At 36.1% G+C, this 22,085-nt stretch overlaps 1 protein-coding gene and 1 long non-coding RNA gene across 3 annotated transcripts in view; one reads left to right on the top strand and one right to left on the bottom strand.

The window, feature by feature from the left end:
* RALYL (RALY RNA binding protein-like) overlaps positions 1–22,085 on the bottom strand; it is a 378,245-nt gene that overhangs the window by 239,603 nt on the left and 116,557 nt on the right. The window lies entirely within an intron of this gene.
* LOC108502986 lies at positions 12,831–19,919 on the top strand. Its single transcript, XR_001876678.1, has 3 exons — positions 12,831–12,895; positions 14,642–14,735; positions 19,770–19,919. It is a non-coding gene; the product is annotated as an uncharacterized LOC108502986 (long non-coding RNA).

Here is a 22,085-nt window from a genome sequence, read left to right as displayed (position 1 = left end):
GGCACAGCTTAAGACCATCCCCTCTTGTCCTACTGTTGGTTGCCTGGGAGAAGAGACCGGTGCCCACCTGGCTACAACCTCCTTTCAGGTAGTTTTAGAGAGTGATGAGGTCTCCCTTGAGCTTCCTTTTCTCCAGGCTCTCAGCTCCCTCAGCCTTTCCTCACAGGACTTGTGCTCAAGTCCCTTCACCAGCCTTGTTGCTCATCTGTAGACCTGCTCTAGCACCCCAATATCCTTCCTGAACTGCGGGGCCCAGAGCTGGACATGGTTATATATCAATTATACCACCGAAAAATATTCAAATCACAGAATATTAGATACACACAAGTTATTGGAAAATTATGACATCTGAGTTATTGAAATTTTTCTCCCTTCATGAATCATTGAAAATCACAGATTTTTTTAACTAAAAATCTTACTGATTTTTTAGGCCTCATGGCTGAAAGGAAATATCTGCAATTGAAACTCTGGAAAAAGCAGCAGTTTAAAGCTTCACAGTTAGAAAATGGCTATATTTCAAGTTTTGAAGTTGGGCAAAACTGCAGTTTTGCCTCACACTAATTAATTTTTCTAGTCCTGCATTAAATACTGCACACACATCATTTGTGAAAATGGAGAACATTCAAGGCCTAACTCCTGTTTAGGATGATCTATAGAGATTTTTTTACTCCTTGACCTGTTTTATTCGTAGCTATACACAAAACATGCAGAAGATTCACCTCTCATCTAAAATTTCCAACCATATGCTAAAACAGAAAGACCTATGATACTAGATAATATTCAATTTACAATCTGTTGTTATTTCTAACTACTGGGAGGGTTTATCTGTTATTTTGAAAGAAAAAACCTACCAAGTTGTATTTTTGATGCACGTTTCATGTGGCCTTTAAGTTTCTTTCAAGTTTGCCTCCAAGACAACACCAGCAGAATGGCAGCGGATGCTGCATAAAGCACTTCAAGTCTGAAGTGTAAGGGGGAGCTTATAGCTGAAGAAAAAGTACACCCGTGTTTTCAAGCAGTTAATTAGAACATAGATTGGTTAAAAAACACCATATGCCAACTACAAAGCCCAGTTTTGAAGGCCTTGGGAAGAACTCTCTTCATCATCATTATTATTATTATTATTATTATTATTATTATCATTATTATTGAAATCATGCAATAGAAAAGCATATAGGTCAGCATCACAGAGCAGAAATTAACACAAGCTTTGAAGTCAACTTGTTTACAAGGGGCCAACCCTGAAATCACATATGGCAGACATGACTGAACTCACAGCTAAAAGGCACACATGGATTTCTTCTCTGTGCCACACTTTGAGTAGTGTAAAATAGGCATTTCAATAAGGGTAAGGTGTCACTCATTTAATACTAACAAAATCACAAAGTAAGCAGGGAAGCGTAAATATTACAGGATAAGTTTCAAGTCTGGTATTACCTTTTTAACTGTTCTAACAATGATCATTACTCTCAGGTTACTTAAGGAGTTGAAATAGCTGTAATCTTTCAGAAACAATTCAGTGAGTTAAATTTACCATTAAATAATAGACCAAGAATGTACAAATAGTTCATTGCATTATTTCAGCTGACTCCCTTTTGCTTTCCTTTGTATAAAGACAGCTCCCCTACCCCATCAGAATACCAAATTCCCAGAACTTTAAAAATTCACAGTCTCCCAGTCTCAGTCCACACATACGTATTGGTTTGCGCAGCTAGTAATTAATTTAGAGTGCAATAGCTCATTTGTAATCAATATAGTATCTTACTCTTCTAGAAAAGTTGTGTAACTATTCATGATACATACTGTCAGCTACTCACATGAGCCAGCCAGTGAGGATTGCAGAAAAGTTGTTACAATTACTAAGAGATTAATATCAACCACAATTCCTAATGCCTGTAAGTAGGTAGGTAGACAGACCCCCTCCTTTTCCTCCTCTTCTTAACTCCAGATAACATAAGCTACTACTTAATATTAAGCATGGAATATCAGAGTATTATTTGTTACTTGTATACGTTAACATTTATTTCTTAATGTAATATTTTTTGATCATAACACAGATGGATTTTTTTTAAGGACTAATTAGGGAGTGGGAGGGATCAGCTGAGTAAGGCATACTAATGAGGATTCACAGAGCATTATTTTGGCATTAGGCCCTAAATCTTTATACTGAAAGAAATAAAAACAATGAAGTAATGGTCTGAAAGCTTTGTTCCCTTGAAATCAGCACAAATACCTTGGCTGAGTCAGAAATGAATATTCAGTAAAGAAGCAAACACTGAAGTCTTAACAGCTGAAACTAATTATTAGGAAGTTTTTGCTATGGCTTAAGACAGTTTGCACCCACTATAGAAGTCCTAAACTCTCAGTATTAGTAAACTAAGCAATATTTTTTCCAAGTTATATCCTTATAAATTACGGCCTGATTATCTCATTTACTCTTCACATCAGAAATAAGATGATCTAAAACCCATAAAGACCAGAATAGAACCCACCGATAATGAAACAAATTCATAAACATAAAATAACACATCAGCGGTTTCTTTAAATCATGGTTTGAAAAGAACTTCTTAAACATGTGCAGAAGTGTCAAGTGCTTAAAAGTTTTTATGGGTTGTGTTTGGGTTTTTATTTTAGAAATAGCAAACTTCTTATAAACACAAAATCATTTATGAAGATACAAAACAGCTGCAGGTATGTTTCAGTACTAAATAAACAGCATAGAATAGGATTTCTGGATGCATTTTCTCACTTTGTAATTAAAAATTAAAAGTATGTTTTCTACCTAATCAGAAATTTAAGGTATTTTTATATTTATGGATTTGAAGGCACATGAAATAGTTTAGTAACCCATTTGATTGAGCTGAATTGAATCAAGTTTCCAGAAGTGCAGTCTTAGAAACCCATTAATTTCAAAGTATCCAAAGTTCTCTAAATTCCAGATAAAACACACAGTGAGTCACATTTACAGAGTTCCATATGTAAGTTCTCCATGTTTCTGTACTCCTTGATGTCATGTCAATGACATCAAGGTTTCTCTTTAAGTCTGAGAAACTACTGCAGTGGTATTAGATTCCCTACTGATTTTTGGATACTCTAAAACTGTTCACGATAATGACTTGCTATACATTGGCTCATGCATTTTTTCCTTTTACTGGACATGCAACGGGATGAGTTTAAGCACTATATGAATCATTCTTTCACTTGTTTGGACTTACAATACTTTTTACCATTCCCCCATAGTCCCTGAGCTGCATGCAGAGACTTTGATCACCTGCTCACAAGAGCACAGAGCACTTTAAAAGAAGTGTTTATCAGGACATGATGGAGATAAATTTACTCTCCCCTAATTTGCAAATCCTGAGTGGATACACTAAACATTCACATTGAACAAAGCAAACCCTGGCCAATCTCAGAATTTCTATAGGGAGATTACTTTCTAATTCTCACTATTCTTTTAACTGAAACAACTGAAAGAAACATTCTCAGAAAGAATATACTTCATTGGCATGATCACGGCTTCTAGAAAAAAATGCAGTGCCATTTCTCAGTTGAAACTTCACAAAAATTTATTAGCATCTAGGAAATGAGCAATTAAACAAAGAAAACAAACATTTGAAACCAACAGAATTACCTAGGCACATGATTTCAAGGAATTCTAAAATATGAGTGATAAACACCCAGAGTATACCTAACAGGTACTCGTATTCTGGAGAGCTGGTTGTTCCCACAATGCATCAGGAGTTCTGCTTAAAACAGAGCAAATGAATGCTAAGGTATAAGTCTACTCTTTTTTAGGCATCACAGTTTAAAAAGGAAAAAAAAAACCCCAAACTATCAAGAAACTAGTCCAGCATCCCAAGGATATTAAGAACGTTCCATCCTCTGGTGTTATTCCTGATTTTAAATACTCCACACACTAACCCACTTTAAATCTCAGCTGCTCATTTATTGCTGTTATTTTTCACTTGTTCAAGTCAACCTAAGATGCTAGACTACAGCTGAAGCACAGCTGACCTTCAGTCCTCCTCTCCAAGTGCTAAACGTAACCACCACACTGTTCATAATTGCAGCAGATGGTTATAGGCTTAATATGCACATGTGAACTTTGTAAGGTCTGTTCTCATTTCCAAGGAAAAGATGTGGAAATGTATCAAGGTCATTGAAGCCTTTCCCTTGCTCTCCAACTTAAGGGGGAGAGGCAGCAGCGTTCAGGAGGGTGAGGATAAGAGAAAAGCTGGTTCCAGTACTTTGTTTCTCATTTATTTATTTTGAAGGTCACTCCACCTCTCCATCTATGATAACTGGTTTCTTAATTTCATCATAAGAATTTAATAATCGATAGTGATTACTAATGCTGCAGATAATTGTTGTGGTTTAACCCTGGCTGGAAACTAAGTATCACACAGCTGCTCATTAATTGTCCTCCCGCTGCAAGTCGTACGGGGAGGAGAATCAGGGAAAAAAAAAGAGGACTTATGGGTTGAGATAAGAACAGTTTAATAATTGAAACAAAGTAGAATATACTAATAATACTAATGATGATGATGATGATAATAATTATAAAAATAACAATAATAAAAAAAAATAAGAGGGAGAGAGATGACTGATGCCCAACCTATCCCAAGCAGCAATTGGCCCTTCCTGGACAGCCACCCTCAGTGTATATACTGAACATTATGTTCTATGGTATGGAATATCCTTTTGGCCAGTTTAGCTCAGCTGTCCTGGCTGTGCTTCCACGTGGCTTCTCATGCATCTGCTCACCCGCAGAGCATGAGAAACTGAAAAGTCCTTGATTTACAGTAAGAAATGCTTGCAACAGTTAAAACATCACTGTGTTATCAACATTATTCTCATTCTAAATTCAAAATACAGAATTGTTCCAGCTATAAGAAAAAAATTAACTCTATCCCAGCTGAAACTGGAATAATGGTCATCATTAGTAACTGTCTCCACTTCTACTAAATGAAAAGTCCCTTTAATTTAGCACATGAAATGCAGCAGCTTAGTCTCAAACAGTTCAAGTTAGTTTTAAAAATCACGTTACCTTCCTTCAAGTAGTTTTTATTTCCCACCTAACCACTTCTAAATATATTTTTTATTATTTCCTTTGTACATTAACTTTCTCGTCTCATGGACATATTAGAATATGAACCTGTGATTATATTAATGAATACAAATCACTCTCTACATTGGATAATGAGCATAATACTGACTATTGTAGCGTGCCTCATCATTATAACAAATTATTAAATACCCATTTACTGTCAGTGTTAATGTATCTTGATTTTCTTCTCTATTTCAGTCCTATGTTATGAGAAGCCTTGCTTGTATTTACTAGCATTTAGCAAATTTAAGAAATCAGAAGGACAATTTAAAGCAGGTGGTTTTCTCAAATGTCATGACAACGCTAGTGTAAATGAAGACCTGTAAAGCTGTGAAGTGCAATGGCATAAGCACAAGAAGCAGAGTCGCGGAAGCGAGTTTTTGCGATGTTGATTATATCAATGACATAAAAAGGGTGGTTATCACCTTTTCAACATTGGCTAATTTAAGCTACTTCCGGGCAGGTTTTGAACTGCTATATCAAAGATTTTTATAGGAAAAAAACCACTTATTAGATAAGTATATTCCTAATCCTGCAAAGTCATCAAATGCCTGGACAGATGACATCTTGTATATCTTTCTTTTTTTTTTTAATCCAATTTGGAACATCTGAAATCTGTTTATGGAATGAGTTAACAGAAAACAGCAGAATAATTGCTTCCAATTTCAATATAACCATCCTGTTAAAATAATAAATAAAATGGGGAAAATGGCAGAAAAACTCTCACAAAAATATCCAACATCATGAGAAGGAAGTCCTAATACATAGGAAGGAAAGAGGTTTTAAAGCCTAGGAGGAGAAGCTATAAGAGGAACCCAAGGAAATTCTTCCTACTGAAGAAAAATATAAGTCAAAAGCTTCATACAAGTATGTTCAAATTTTGAAGTTGAAGAAAAATTTTATTTCTTTTCAGGTAAGGGAAAACCCAAATATGGACAGATTCTATCATACACTGATATTTGTAGTGCAAAATCTGGGCATCCAGAAACAAAAGAGGATATAAGGAGACTTTGGAAATTATGAAGACAGAAAACACAAATATGAACTCAATAACCTCACAGTTTGTTCTTTGATCTATCTTCTACAAAGTCTGCCTCATAACTCCACCTCTGGTGATGAGCCAAGTTAACACATCTGCTCCAAAGAATCAAAATTTTCAAATCATAGAATCATTACAGTTGGAAAACACCTCCAAGGTAATTGAGTTCAACCTTTGACCGAAAACCACCATGTAAACTAAACCATAGCACTAAGTGCCATGTCCAGTCATTTTTTGAACACTTCCACAGATGGTGATCCCACCACTTCCCTGGGCAAATGCTTAACAACCCTTTCAGTGAAGAATTTTTTCCTAATACCAATCTAAACCTCCTCTGGTGCAATGTGAGGCCATTTCCTCTTGTCCTGTTGCTTGTTGCCTGGGAGAAGAGCCTACCCCCATCTGGCTACAGTCTCCTTTCACGTAGATGTAGAGACTAGAGTGATAATGTCTCCCTTGCGCCTCCTTTTCTCCAGGCTAAACTCCAGCTCCCTCAGCCACTCCTCATATAACTTGCTCTGTAGACCCTAATGTTGATGTGACAGCTAGTCTGGTGCAAATAAGAACAGGATGATGACAGAAGAGAGAATATAAAAGAACTCACATGCCCAGAAGGTAAACAAAAATATCTGAGAAGCCCATTACACAATGTGACTATTTCTTTCGATCCTCTGGCTGGTAGAAACATAGCAGTGATGAAGAACCTTCAACCAGCACACTTGAGTGAGAGTTTCAATGTGCCACTCATCTAATTGGGATGGGAATGGAACTCTATTCCAAAACTTTTCATAGTTCTAGTACCTTGGCAAAAATAAAAAGCATGATGGCTTCATTTAACATTAAATTTAAATGACCCATGACCACAAACCAAATTGGAGGGCTTCTGTAATGGTCAGTGTATTGTGTTTAAGTGGTAAGTTTTTGTTAGTGGGAGGGGGCTGCAAGGGTGGCTTCTGTGAGAAGGCACCAGAAGCTGTTTCCATGTTGGACAGACATAGTTCCAGATGGCCCTAAGATGGATGAGAAGAAGGGAGAGGGTGGAGGTATGATGTTTTTATTTGTTCATATTTCTCATTATTCTACTATGTTATTAATTTGCAATACATTAATTTAGTCTTCCCCATATCAAGCCTGTTTTGCCTGTAATGGTGATCTCCTTGTCCTTATCCCAACAGACAAGCTTTTCGTCATGTTTTCTCCCCCTGTCCTTTTGATGGAGGGAGACTGATAGACCCTGTTGATGGGTACCTTACAACCAGCCAAAGTCAGCCCACCACAATCAACCACTTCAACAAAGGACTTCTTAAAACAAGAACAAATTAATGAAAAAAACTTATTCATTTTAATATAAAAATATCTGTGCCAGAGAAAATTCAGATTCCTAAGAAGTTTGATAGAGAACAAACAATTAAATATTTAAAATTGGCAGATGATCTGCCTTCAGGGATGGGTGAAAAGAGTCAAGGTAGCTATTAACTCACATTCTGAATGCCAGGTAAAGCAGCAATGTGTTACCTCATAACAGAGCTTTGGTCATCTCAACAACATTGCTCTTAAACAGATTACTGAAGAATCTAGAGCAAAGTTGTCTGCAAACAGTTACATGAGAAAATGGAGTCAAGGGTAGAAAAACATGTTTTAGCCGGGTGATAAATTGGGGATTGACTGAACTCACATGCTAGAGTAGAAATCTCCCTACAGGAAAATATTGGAAGAATTAGACTCTTGTGCACACTGGACTTGAACCAAAAAGTGCTTTGAGTGAAAATAAAAATAAATGAACACATAAATTTTTGCTTTGTTGTGTGTATATTCCTGAAGAGGTGAACTCTAGATGAACTTCCTACAAAGTTGAAATTCTGGCAGTGGTTATATAGTGGAAACATGCATCTGGGGAATGGAGGGGCAGAAATCAGTGCTGATGACTTGGACTGATGGGACATGAGGTTATGAGACCATGAAATAGCAACAAAGATATTACTAATGAGATTTTACAGTGCTTAAGGTACAGTATATTGGGACTATCACAGTACTGTCTCCCCAAATGGGCTTTCTTATCCCTTCACTTGCAAAAGTCCTGATACTCTTGCGATGGCGTACCAGGAAATTTCAGAAGCTAAATCAAGCTTTCATCTTTTAGTGATTTGACCTCTTGATCATATCTTTCTGAAACAGCTCATTGCTTGGTGAACCAAAGCCACTGTCCGTAAAGCAAAACGCAGAAATGCCTGAGTGAGATCAGTAGAAAACACAGGACTATAGCAACTCCTGCATTGGTGAATTTGTGCCATACCTTGTACCCTGCATTTCTCACAGACCAAGGCAGTGAGAAAGCCTGTGCCACTACTCCTTTTGCCACACAAAGTAATCTTAAAAGACTCTAGCCTGAACCTAGAAACCTTCCTGGGTGAAAGTTGCTCATCATTAGTGACACCATGTGCTTGGATATTTTATAACAGAATTATGTCATAAGCAGAGTGAGATTTCTCCACAGTGCTGTCACTAATAGCTGTGACTCTCAGTGATATTTTTAAACTCCTCAAGTGATATAGCTCCAATCCTTTTAGAGACTTCATTTTTCATGAAGTCTAGCATCTTAGCACTTCAACAGGCCATAAAATATCTTTATGAAGTTTGGCAACAGTGTTATGCGCAAACTGAAAGCTAGAGAGTTTCACTTTGTCAGATTCAGTGATGTGGCAGATTTATAGATAGAAGGAAAAAAAGGACAACTGCTAGCTTCCTATCCATATAATATTGTTTATTAAATAATATAAACACATGTGCATAAAGTCCCCTCACTAGCCAGCTTGTTCTCTGATTCAGAGGAAAAATAAAATCTACATATATGTACTTCTTGTCCCCACAAGAATATCTCAATTCATCCCATATGTTCTCTCCCCTTTGTCATACATGACAAAAGGTGGTAATATAGGTACGATATACCTTTATGAGTTCTAGCCCCTCCCAATATACTTGGTTTATTTCATTGTCATTTTTAAAACCTTTAAATAAGCATATCTGTGCTACAATTTATCATAGTCAAGAGAGAGGGAAGACATTAATACATGCAAAAAGTAACCTAATCTGAAGTACATCAGGTTTCACTTTGCTTCTATATTGCAAGGTCCTAATAAAATTGCTTTATGATTTATACCACTGGTTTGGCTATTCCAGTACCCAAGACCAGCTAATAGCAGAGGTTTCTGAAACAGATTAAAGTACATCATTATAGTAGGACACTCAAACTTCCATTGAATTATTTCAGAAAATACTCTAGTTGGACATACTTTCAGTATCCCCAAGTGTGTTCTATGTCTTTAATATGGAATATTTATTGATCAGACAAATATATTGCAAAGGAAAAATTCAGTTTAAAAGAAATTACTGTCTAAAATGAAAATTATGGATCTCATTTTCTGCCTCTCCCTTGTAAACAGAGTCACAGAATGGTCAAGTGTGGAAGGGACCTCTGGAGGTCGTCTTCTCCAAGAGCCTAATGTCAAATTATTAAAAAGTGAAAAAGGAGAGTTTTTTCCTTCCCTATATGTTTTCTTTCTCCTTTATATCTTTTCCCTATATATTTTCTTCTTCATCTCTCTTCTCTCCCATGAAGAGAAAAAACACCTAAAAATAAGTAGCAACTTTTATTCTGTCTTAGAGAAAGTGAAATATTTCTCTAATACATACCATGACTCCATAACAATTTAAGTCCAAGGACCTTGTTTTTGTTCCTCCTCTTGTGCAAGCAGTCTTCATATTTGTTATGATTGTTTCAGTAACCTCCATGCTGACTACGAATTATCAGTAAAAAAGGTGATATTTTTACGATGCCTTTCTAAATCCTTTGATTATTTCTACTTAATAGAATTCATCCTCCAAATATACTGAGCTTATTTAGGATCAATAAAATGAAGATAAAAACATAAGAACTGGATTTTATATTAATTTCCCTCTTCCTGCTCTAGAACTGGCTAATCATAGAAATGGGAAATAAACAAAAATACCTAAGGCTTTAGTTATATTCATTCTGTGGAAATTCGGTAATTTGTTAATACCATTTTATTACATTGATTTCTTTCTACTCTGTACTGTATAGCAAGGCTGAGAGCAGACAAGAGTTTTGTATTCCTATAGATGAATAAATATACAGTGTATATATTTATATGATTAATCTTATTGCATGGATAAGATGACACAACTTTATAAAAAGATTTTAGGATAGGACTTTAATTCCACAATACTTTTTTATTTAGTTTAAATGCAGAGGATAAAAGTGCAAAATGCCTGGGAAAAATAATTAATTCCTCGCATCTACAGTCCAGACATTACACAGAAGGCATCCAAGAGAGTTTTATGCCGAAATTTATCCTCTCAGTACAGTCAGACATCTGACTATAGGGTTTTTTTCTTTTAGTTTTGTTGTTGTTGTTGTTTTCTGCAAAAGGACTTGGAACCATGAAGTACCAAAAAACAACAATTTGCTAGAACCATTTTGCAGTAATAGATTTTTTCAATTACACTTGATGAATAGTAAGATGCTTATTTTTAAATAAAAAGCATTAAAGTGTCAGGAAATTGATCATTTATTTGGAATGGGATAATTGATTTTTTTTTTATTCTGTCTGAATAGTTTGCTAATTTTCTTTTTCATTATGTGCCTGTGACAATACATAAACTTTTTTTAAGTTATGAGAAACTATATCTTTCCTCCTTCTGTTAGTGTAGGCTATAACAATAAAAAAGAGTAGAGCTTTTATTTGAAAATTTGCCACAGGAAAATGTGGCTCTGCCAGAAATTTTAAGTTTTCAGTGGTTGCAGGTTTCAGTCTTCTGTAATTTACACACAACCTTATTAGGCTGGTCTAGTTTAATAGACTTCAACATTTTGAAGGTTGCATTTTCCTTATCAATGACTGTGAATTCAGCATGGTCAAGTAAAAGACCTAAGAGAGATCAATAAGGACATTTGTGTTTCTCTGCATTTTTCATGGAAGATGTAGGGATTTTTTAAATTAGTCTAAAGAAATAAAAATGCACCAGTGACTACAGGTATTTAGAATAACTTTCTTAGCATACTTGAAAAGTAAATCCCAAAGTCAAATGTTCACCAGCTTCTATTCATTTGGAGAAAGAAACAATTGCATCAACCTCTTTGTAAGCTATATAATATGTTCAAGACTCTCAAGGTAACAAGCAGAACAGGAGCCATAGCCGTTTGTTCTTCAGCCTATATTGTGTTTTATGATGATCATCATGGTTATTGGTTTTGCACTGCATTATAATTCTAAGCAAATAGTTTGAGAACTGATTATAGAGATACAAGCTTTCTAAAATATCTATTCTTGAAATACTCATTCACATAATAGAAGATAGCTTGGTTGTTAAGGTACCAAATTCTACAGGAAAAAGACCCTGCACATCAGAAAAAGCACTCATTTCTAATTGAACGGAATCCCATGATCTAAAAATGTGCAAATGTGAATTGTCATAAGTACAGATAGGGGAATCAATAGAGGCTACCAGTCAATACACAACAAAATATTAGTCACAGTTTACTTTCTGACTCAGTTTGAAAGGTAAATATATCAAAGCATCGATGATGCCCTTCACAATGACATTTAAGCAAGCATTGCATTTTTGGTAGTATAGAAAAAGGGCTATGCCCTGTGCCAGCTTCCCTATGTCTGCTCTGAAGGACTGCTTTGTCACTGCTGGACACTGATTCGGGAAGGCAGCAATGTTGAGGATCCCTTTCCTGGAAAAAATACTCTGATCACTCACTGGCCTGTACAGTCTTGCAGACACTCACTCAATGACATTTGTGCTATTGACATCCAAACAAGACTATGAAAAATTCTTTATTGCCTGTGGCCTCTTAACAGCTCACTCTACCTAAAAATCTGTGTCTAATAGGTGAGTAATTAAGTTCTATTTTCCTAATGGTTATGTGTTCAGGTTATGGCTTGATTGATCATGGTAGGACAGTCTGCGAGGGGTCATCCAAAAAAATGGCCATAATATCTCATTGGTTAAAATGTCACTAACAAGCAATGCGTTGTACAAATGTCTAAGAATGATATTTAATTTCATCTGTCCTTTGTAGCCACCAAATCATGTAGAATTTATGGAGCAGCACTCATGTCATACTTGATCAATTACCTCAGAACAAGTATGAAAGTATAATGGGTCAGTTTTCATAGAATAACTCAAAATACCACCATTATAAAAAGAAATCTATTATTCAGATGTATTTTCTCATTTTATCAGACTGTGCCACTTAAAAGCTACATCCCAACTTCTCTAGATCAGCCTGAAAATTTACTTCCTTCACTGCAATGATGAGCAGTCTGGGGGAAGCACTTTTGTGTACGGAGTAACTTGTTCCTGGAAGCTTATATTGTGACACAGGAAAAAATTGTTCACACAGATCCCAAAAGATCTGTTTCTGTATAAAAAAGACCCTGAAATACAGATCAAGTATGATCTCACTGAGAAGTACTCGTTCTACTGCTGCATAACCATGCCTGCAGGTCTAGAGGTTTGCCTTGTAACTGCAGCACTTCAGTCAGAAGCTTTTATAGTAAACAGAATAGCTCCAGTCTCCTTGTCAGAGAACTCTCAGATGTCATAAAGTCCAAGTGGCTCCCAGGTAGCAGAAATAGATTTCTGCTAACAAAGACAGCTCAATGCCTGTGTGGTTGTTATAAAAGCATTGCAAGAAGCTTTTAGAATCAGAAAAGCTTCAGGTACATGTGATAGCATTCCCCAGTTACCATTTTACCTCCAAAAGGTGTTTGAATGAGTTGCTCTGAGAGACACAGCTGAAAGGAATATCTGGGATAATTTATCAGCCCCAAATTGACAGTTTATACCAATACTGAGTACTGCTATTTCTGGAGAGTTTTACTTTCTCTGAAAAAAAGATGCTATGAATGGAGGAGAAAAAAGATGATTAAAAATTCAGAACCAGGGTTGTGTATGTAATTTTTTACATTTTGGATTGAAGAAAGTCTGTAATTAATTTTTAAAGCTTTTATCTGCACAGTTGAAACATACAAGGAAAGCAAGTTAGCCACACTGAGCAAAGTGGCTTATCATCAATGCTGAAAGTTCTGAGAAAGCCACTGTGCAAGTCAAAGGACTATTCATTTTAACAGCTTACAGTTTGATAGTCCAAGGTCATCTGACCTAAAATGAGAAATAGATATAGGTAGTCTTAAAAACAAGCAGGACAATTATGAGATATTGGAAGAAACAGCCTGCAGCTACAAGGCCTTGGACTGTCAGTTCATTAGATTTCAAAGTGTCATAGGCAGCCAGGATCAATACTTGAGTGATAGACCACCATGGAAAACTATTTGGATGTTTCGAAAGTATGCTGGAGTTTCAACAAGCAGTTTAGAGTCTCCAGATTGGATTTTACAACAACATATTCTAAAGCACAACATACCATAATTTAAAACATTTCTCTCATATTTTACCCTCCTCAGTAAGTGATCATACCACTTTCTTCCATTCCAAAGATAATTAGCATCAATAGCTGTCTTTAGATAACTTGAAAATGGTATTTTATACTTAACCTTCAGGCACTGACAGAATTCAGATCTAATGCCTTAAGAGGACTGAAAGAAATTAATACCATTGATATGGGAAGGTTTAGATTCCCAGGAGAAGTAACTTTTGCTTTAACTTTCCCAAGAACAATCAGTATTTAAAAAATCACATAAGAAAATAGTCTTAGGTAAAAAATAATAGTTTAAACAATTTGTTTAGACTTAAGGTCATGTTTTAATTTCCAGAAGCTTGAACTTACTTACAGGGTCTTAATTACTCTAGCAAGCCCATAGGGACAGAAATTATGCTTTTTTTCCCCCCTTTTTTTTAATTTTGGCATCTAAATACATGATGACAAAGATAACAAACGGTAAAGATAACAGACTACTAAGAAAGAACTGTCACTCTTAAACAACAGCTTATTGTAAAGTAGATGCAACTGCCACATAATGGGGGACAGATTGCTTGAATACAGCAGCTTACGCTCGACTCAGGTTCAGCAAAAATCATAAAGAAGTAAATTTATTGTTTGCCCTTCACCAATTAAAATTGTATGATTAACTCAATAAATGTAAGGCAAAGAAGTGTATCTCACCATGAATACTTACGTAGGTTATTACACACAAAATTTAAGATGCAAGTTTGGCACACTTTTCCAGGAATGAATAACTTTTAATTTTATAAGGCTTCAACTAGAGATGGTTCTTATCTAGGGTACAGAGGTTTCAATCCCCCACTAAAATTTCATAAACTGTGATAAAATTCATTCTGCAGAATGATAAAGAATGGCCATTACCTTGAAAGGACCTTGCAACTTTCTTCCACTGGTCTCTAGAAGAAACTGTGAAATGGAAGTGTCACGACATGCAACAAGATTTGAATTTCCATATAAACCTGAGCACTTGCCCTCAGTGGTGATTTCCCTGCCTATATCCAAGCCTGCAGGAAAAGGCGAGTGGTAATCAGGGCTAGCAAGAAAGAAATATACAGGAGAAAGCTACAAAATATGGAACATTTTTCATCCTTACACAGGTATGGTACTTATTCTTCTGTAGCTAGTTTTAGCTTGATAATGAATAACATATGCTGTTCCTTTTTTGTACAATATCGATCTCTTAAACTTCCATTGCATTACACATATTTGCATAGTCACATCTACCACAAAATTTTCTGTTGATATATCTGCCAGCTAAAAAGTATCAAAGCTACCACTGGCCTGAACACAAATCATTAATTTCATTGTTCTACTAAACAACTATAAGGAAGTAAATCAGATGCTTTGAGGTAACTTAGTTAACATGACAATCCTGAGTTTTTTTATGAACAACATGATATGGTGTAATACAAGAAGACAGAAAACACAAATTATAAAATACCGATTACTGGCTGATAAAAAATATGTAAATACTCTCTTCATGTTGACAGTCCATAAAACTGCCTGATAGCTAACTGCAAGATGAAACTTAGGTATCAGACATTTGATATATGACAAAGTTTCTTAAATTCTTCTGGTCTGAGCTGTATAATGATCCTCCCAAGGTTGCAGGCTTTACACCTGACAGATCATTGTTTTATAGTTTAATACATTTTCTTCCAACAAAGTTGTGCATAAACAAGTGCTTTAGCAATTAAACAAATGTTGCAGGGGCATGTAATGGTACCCATACCTCATTTCTATGAGCTTGGTTATCTATATAATAGAGTTAATTGCTCCCACAGTGAGGGACAGAATGGACTTCTGCCAGACCTATTTAAAGAAGCCTTCTTCTGTGTGTGACCAGCATGAAAAACAGACAAATACGCTGTGCACCTACAGAAACTGTTGGAACTGCTCTGTCCCCTAGAAAGGGTGAAATAACAACAGCGGCACATCTGGCCCCTCACAGCAGGCTGAAAGATTAATTAAGTTTATGAAAGGTAGGGCCCTCTGACTAAAATCTATGGGGTTTGTGACAAATTTATTGGACTTAAGAATCTGTCTTAACCTCATGTAGACATTTTTCCCTTCTGTGAAGCAGAAACTAGCTGCAAACACGAACGACAGCAAAAGGCAGTATACATGGGCAAGAGAAGCTGAGTCTGGAATTCTGAATAAATCATAGCTCCTTGAACAACAGGCATACTGATTTTAGCAGCTTCGTTGAGTAGCTATAGATAGAGTTAGACAAGCTTTTTCTTACAACAGCAGTAAGGAACTGGACTTGGTTAGCTCAAACTCCTTTGATTTTGGTGTTCTAAGCTGCCAAACTCTGCAGAAATTATTTTTAATAATAAACTAAGAAAACAAAAAGAGGAATCTAATAATCTAACAGAAATTTCAAGCAAAAAAGGAACTGAGACAAGTGCCAGATACCTCTGTTCAACAGCATCAGGCAATTGGAATCTTCTGTAGCACTATGTGGGGATTTCAGAGGAATTTCATCAGGTTGAAAAGTTTCATCAAGAAAATGAAAGGAGTACTTAAAAGCTTAGTACTTAAGCAAGGAGGGTAGCTTCTATTACTTGAAACAGAAACACAATGAGCATTTTACATTGTTCCAGTGAAAAAAAATATTGTTATTGCTAAGATATGAAATCCTGTTAACCATATACTTCAGGAAATTGGGAAAATTAACACTTAAACTCAATTACAGCATATGGGAATACGAGTTCTTAGATTTAAATGCTTCAGTAACAGAAGACAAAGAAGGCTGTAGAAAAAAAAAGAGAAGTGTCTCAATAAATGAATGAGTAGTGATATTAAACTGCTTGAGTAGAAACCATTAGTGAACAGACAGTTATCAAGGCATCTATCTCTAGCTTAAGTTTATATTAGATGATATGGAATTGGCAATATAAAACATCAGTGATTTCTTGAGTTTCAGTAAAAAAACAGCAACAGTTGGTGCAATGGCAACCTGTTTCTCAGAAAGCTTGCTCAGAAACTACCAGCCACTAACTATCAGTTAACAACGAAATAGCAGCCACAGGCTCCTAGACAAATAGAAACTGCTCTGCTGAACATAAATTAGAGGATTTAAATAATATGTATTTGTTTATATGTGAATATATGCATTTCTTTACATAAATATATATACATGCATACATTTCAGAGAGCATGTTAACATGCTGTTCCTTAATCTGAGCATATAAAAAAAGAGAAATAATTTGAGAGTGGTGTTTTCTCTTGTGAGCTTGTACTGTGTGGATAAGCCTGTTGATTCAAATGAGTGTGGCCTGAGTGTCTCATTGAAGGCTGGAGGGCTGCAGTAGTGCAGTAGTATGATGCTTACATAAAACATTTTTTCATTATACCAATCAACTTTTATTACTGAACAAAATCAGTTCAGTTGCAAAAAGCATCTAGTGTGTCAGCAAAATAATTTTCTGTTCAGCCTTTAAGTTTTTCAAAGAAAGGGCAGTCAACTTGTTTCTTGCCAGCAAATCAAAATGAAAACCATTACACTTTTACAGCAGTTTCAAAGATAAAGTGCCATAAAAGATTTTAAACAAAGTCCCTGAAATCTGGGGCTTTTTTGTGTTGTTAAAACAGGCTTATGTAATACGAGAAGGATGAGCTTAGCAAGCAGCAATATTCTAGTGGACTGTAGAACGCTGAGGACTCCAAAGGCATTGGTGTAGCAAGTCTACTCTCAATTTCTAGATCCATAAATAGTTTACTCTAAAGATTGTTACTCCACAGTGTGTACTAAAGTATGGTGCAGAGAAGCCCAGTGATGATAGGTGAGGTAGAGTCTCTGGGGAGCCATCCTTTCTTGTACAGTGATACTCACACTCAGAACAGCACAGCAGCCTTAGGACCATGCACAACCAAATTAAAGGATGACCTCTACCATTAGAATTTATCAGTAGAACTTGGGAATGGTACTGTGTGAGGAAAAAACCACTCCTTAACCAGGAGGGTCTTTTAACTGACGTTTCTCGACTGCACAGTCCATTGATGGAATTTTGCTTTCTGATGATTTTTCCAATTGGTTTTATTTGAGCTTTCCTCTACTGTACGCTAACTGTCAACAGAAAGCTACGGCAACAATGGCTAGTGCAATTCCTCAATACAGAAAAAAGAAATTTTCAGGCAGAGTGACTCTATGTACAACACAGTCTGTACTGTGTTCAGTTTTTACACTTACAAGATGGAAAAATGGAAAGATATTAAATTTAACTTGCCATGCATAAGGACTTACTCTTGACAAAAATTTCCAAGTGACATCAATAGGGTACACTGTAGTACATAGAAGAGTGCTGTGTGAAACTAAAATGGACAATTTTTCTTTTGTCTAAGAAACATCTATGAAAGCGATGAGTAGGAGTGGAACTCCCAGCTGAACACTTGATAAACATTTAATCAATGACAGTTAAAGGATGTGGAAAACTCTCCATTGCTAGATGTATTGCTTCCTGTAGATTGATCTAGGATGCCTTTTAATCACAGCTTACTCAGCTGTATAGAGGGATAACTGAGGAAGTAATTCTGTGAGCTGTTTATAGGACCATACCAGAAATACTAGTAGTCCCTTTGATATTCATGTCCGTGAATTTCTGGAAGAGATCTTAAACTATGAGAGTGGCATGCTCATTTTTCTTTTCCATAGAGAAAGGTTGTCCTGGCCATGAAATCCACATAGTTTTGCTGCACCAGGAGCAGGGTTTATAGTCCTCACAGGGGATGTAATGGTAACAAGAATTGAAAGCACTGCATGGGATGAGATATGGCTGAAAAGACAATGCTCAGAAGAATGCAGGTTGACAGAAAGGAGCCAAGAGGAAAAGTAGGATTTGATGAGGCTGATGTGACACAAGGGAAACATAAGCAGCCAGGAAAGTCTTGTGGGCCAAATGAAATTAATGTCATCAAGGTACTCTAGGTACATAGCTCTCAGCGTACTCTATGGGGCCAAAAAGATAAAATAAAAATGATGGGGGAATAGGAAAAGCAGCTTTTGTATGAGTAAACTACTTTTAGAATTAAAATTACATGCAGAAAAAATAATAAGAAAAAAGAAAATCTGCCTACTGTTAGGCAGATTCCCATGACCCACAATATAAATGAGCAAATTTATGTCTCTAGACCACTGTAGTTTTTCTCTAAGTTTTTCTCTAAGTAAAAGATTCAGTATCACTTGCGTGTTTTTCCAAAGAGCTAGTCTGTGCACAAGCAGGGATTTGAATAATTTACAGTGGAATGTCATTAATCCTGCCATTCCAGGACCTCATCAAAGTACAGATTAATGAGAGGTTTTATAATTTCATTGTGGTACTGCTAGAACAAGCAATCACTCTGCCCCTAAATTATTATACTTCCTTAGTGAGCATGAGCACTTAAATGAAAATAACAACTTAGGATAGGTTTATAGGAAAAGAAACTCTTTAGCAGAGATCACAGTGACTTAAATTTGGGCTACAATCATTTATGTTCTACTGTATGAAAGTTAAGAATAGACAAACAAATAAATCTGACAACACTGTCCTCAGTGATTTCCTGCCTTTTCAGGATTCTCTGTTCCACAGACTAAAGAATTGAAAGTATGACCTGCATTTCTCCAAAGTGAGTGGTAACACCTTGGTCTGAGTGAATCTAGCTCTCCTCCTTCCACTCAAGCTCTCTGGCATGGCAGAGATTTCCCAACATCACTGCATCAGTGGGGGTTTGGAGCTTAGCACAGAAATAGGTTGCTACCAGCATATTCAGCTGAATTGGGGTTACTGTCAGTTCACAGGTAGTAACTGGCTGCTTCATAACACTGACTCCATCGCTGCATATTAGCAAGGGAAGCATCAGCCAGAACATGCAAACTGTGCTGCCTGGCAGGAAAAGAATGTGGTTTTAGTAGACTTCATTAATGCTAACAACTCCACCTGTAAAAGCACTGTAAATTCAACTGACTGCACGATTGTGCTGCCTGAATAAATCTCTATAATACTATATATAGCAATATGCAATAAACAAAATGGTCACTGGTGGTTAAAATGTTTACTCAGCCAGTGGAAGAACAGAAACTGAAATTCAATGAACTGACAACCTACAGTATGTATAGTTTCTGTGCTGATCCTTTGTATGTACACTAGATGCCCAGACAAAAGAAGATAATCAGCATTTAAAAGAGTTTGCTTTGCTGTACTGAGATTGACTACTTGAATGCAGACCTATGGTGAAAACAGACACATGGAAACAACTACTCTTTCCTTCCAACTTTGCCCATGAGGTAACACTAACATGATACCATGCAGTGAAGGAAAATGAGTGAAGGAAACTAAGAATAGACATCGTCCTTTGGTGTGAGATCCAGATGATGCTGGCCTGTTCAGCCTGCTACTAGGTCACGCCACTATTCCTATTTACATGAGCAGAATTACTAAAATAAATTTTGCTAAAATTTCATCTCTTCTAGATGATTGAAGCTAAAGCTCAGCTCAGTGACATCACCGCAACTTTGAAGCAAAACATTAAGAATTGTATTTGGGGAGATATATAAAATTCTAGAAAAAAAAATTATGATTAATAACATGATGACAGGGTTAACTAAAAAAGGAAACTTTCAAGCTTGTAAAACCAAAAATGTTCTGTTAACTCAGAAGTGGATTAGAGTGTTCAAAGTGCTTCAGGACTCGACACCATGTAAAGGCTGATTTATACTCCAGGCATCATAATGCCTACCTACTTCGGAATGACAAATAGCACCGTGCTGAGATCTCAATGGCAGCCCCAGAGCACTAACGACAAATGTCTTCCATCTTAATAGCTGAGCCTCTGCAATTCTCCTCACTTAAAATTCTGAGCATTTAACTCTTCTCGTTGCATCTAAATCCAGATACAAAAACCTTCAAATCAAACTATTTACCTCAAGTGAAATCTACCCTGAATAATTCATAAGCAACAAGGAGGCTGAAAGTGAAGGAGCTGAAGAGTGTTTTAATGAGATCTAGAGTTTAAAATATAATGGTATAAAAGCTATTATGGATCTTTTCTAACCTTATAAAAAAGAATATTGGTCTCTGTAACAGTGAAAGATCCCAGTGAGCAGAAAAAGAAACACAGTTCAGATGTCTTGTTGTCAGTGACCGATGCTGCTAACAGAATCACACAGATTACTGCAGAGAAAGGGCTGCTATTTGAAGCAATTCCTGATGAAGGAGCTGAAGTGTTCAGATTGATTCTTATTCATCCTGCCCCTGTGAAGGAGTATTGATCCTTAAAATAGCTATAATAAACTGCAATTCAATTAGAATAAAGTGTGGAAGTCAGGAAAATTCACAGAAATGCTGGACTAGTGTTACGATTACACTTAACTAACAAGAATTTTTGACTCTTAAAGACCAGGCAAAAAATCACTTATTATGTCATTTCACCATGAGGATAGAGGTTTTATATTTTCCTGTTTCAGCAAATCCTCTTTATAAGATAGATACTATAAAATGCATGGTTGATTTGTCTGGGATATCAGTGACAAGTCAGCACTGTCATCAAATAGAATTTGCTTTCTAAGCCAGTTGCTGACTTATTTTGAATTTAGTTCATCTTAACCGCTTATCCACAAATGTGAAGAGGAGAAAGAGAGAGCGAGAGAGAGAGAGAGGTTGTGAACTAAAAAAAACCAGCAATAGCCTTTCAGAAATTCAGAGAAATTGGTGTCTTCAACCAAAATTCTACAGTGCTGGTAAATAATAACCTTATTCCTCTGTGTTACAGATTATCAACAAAGGTGCACAGGCAGTCTAATTACTTTAAACTAATGGGAGTAAGAAATTCAAATATTGTTGTGCAGGGTCACATATTTGAGATGGTCTTTGCAGCAATTTTCTTTTTTTCCCCCTGTTTTATACAATGGAAAAATAGCATTCTTTTGTAAACTGGACAGCTGAGTAGAAGTACATTTCTATCCCAATAATGAGAGTATAAATCTTACTTTTGGAGAGTAGTTCACCTGTGATAAGAGTCTCTCAAAAACAGGCATTGTCCTAAAAAGCATTAGTGAAGGTGTAGATATATAGTACTGTTTACTAAAAAGGCAAACTGGTGAAGAATTTTTGAGTTTTGAAGCACTTATTATCCGAGTCAACTGTAGTAAAGCAAAGTAGTTAACACTTTTGTACACATTTGGAGTATTAATTCATGCAAGCTGTTTGCTGACTAGTGTATTTGGAAGCTGAAGTACATGTGGAAGTCTGCTTTATTGTGGAGAAAGAGGATGGGTTTCTGCATAAGACATCTCAGTCTTGGGACATGTAAATTAAGTTTTCAGATCAAAGATTTTTATAAGGCAAGTCACTTAAATTTTTCAGGTCTTATTTCCCCAGTCATATATATTTCTCAGAATCCTGTAAGAATAAGGAATCTTCCTGTACATCTGTTACCAAGGAATACAGATACATGTGAGAAAAATT

The sequence above is a fragment of the Lepidothrix coronata genome, unplaced genomic scaffold, assembly GCF_001604755.1.
Source record: "Lepidothrix coronata isolate B3197 unplaced genomic scaffold, Lepidothrix_coronata-1.0 Scaffold127, whole genome shotgun sequence".
NCBI classification, from domain to species: Eukaryota; Metazoa; Chordata; class Aves; order Passeriformes; family Pipridae; genus Lepidothrix; species Lepidothrix coronata.
Note: the sequence above shows the minus strand (reverse complement) of the source record. Positions and strands in the feature narration are given on the sequence as shown.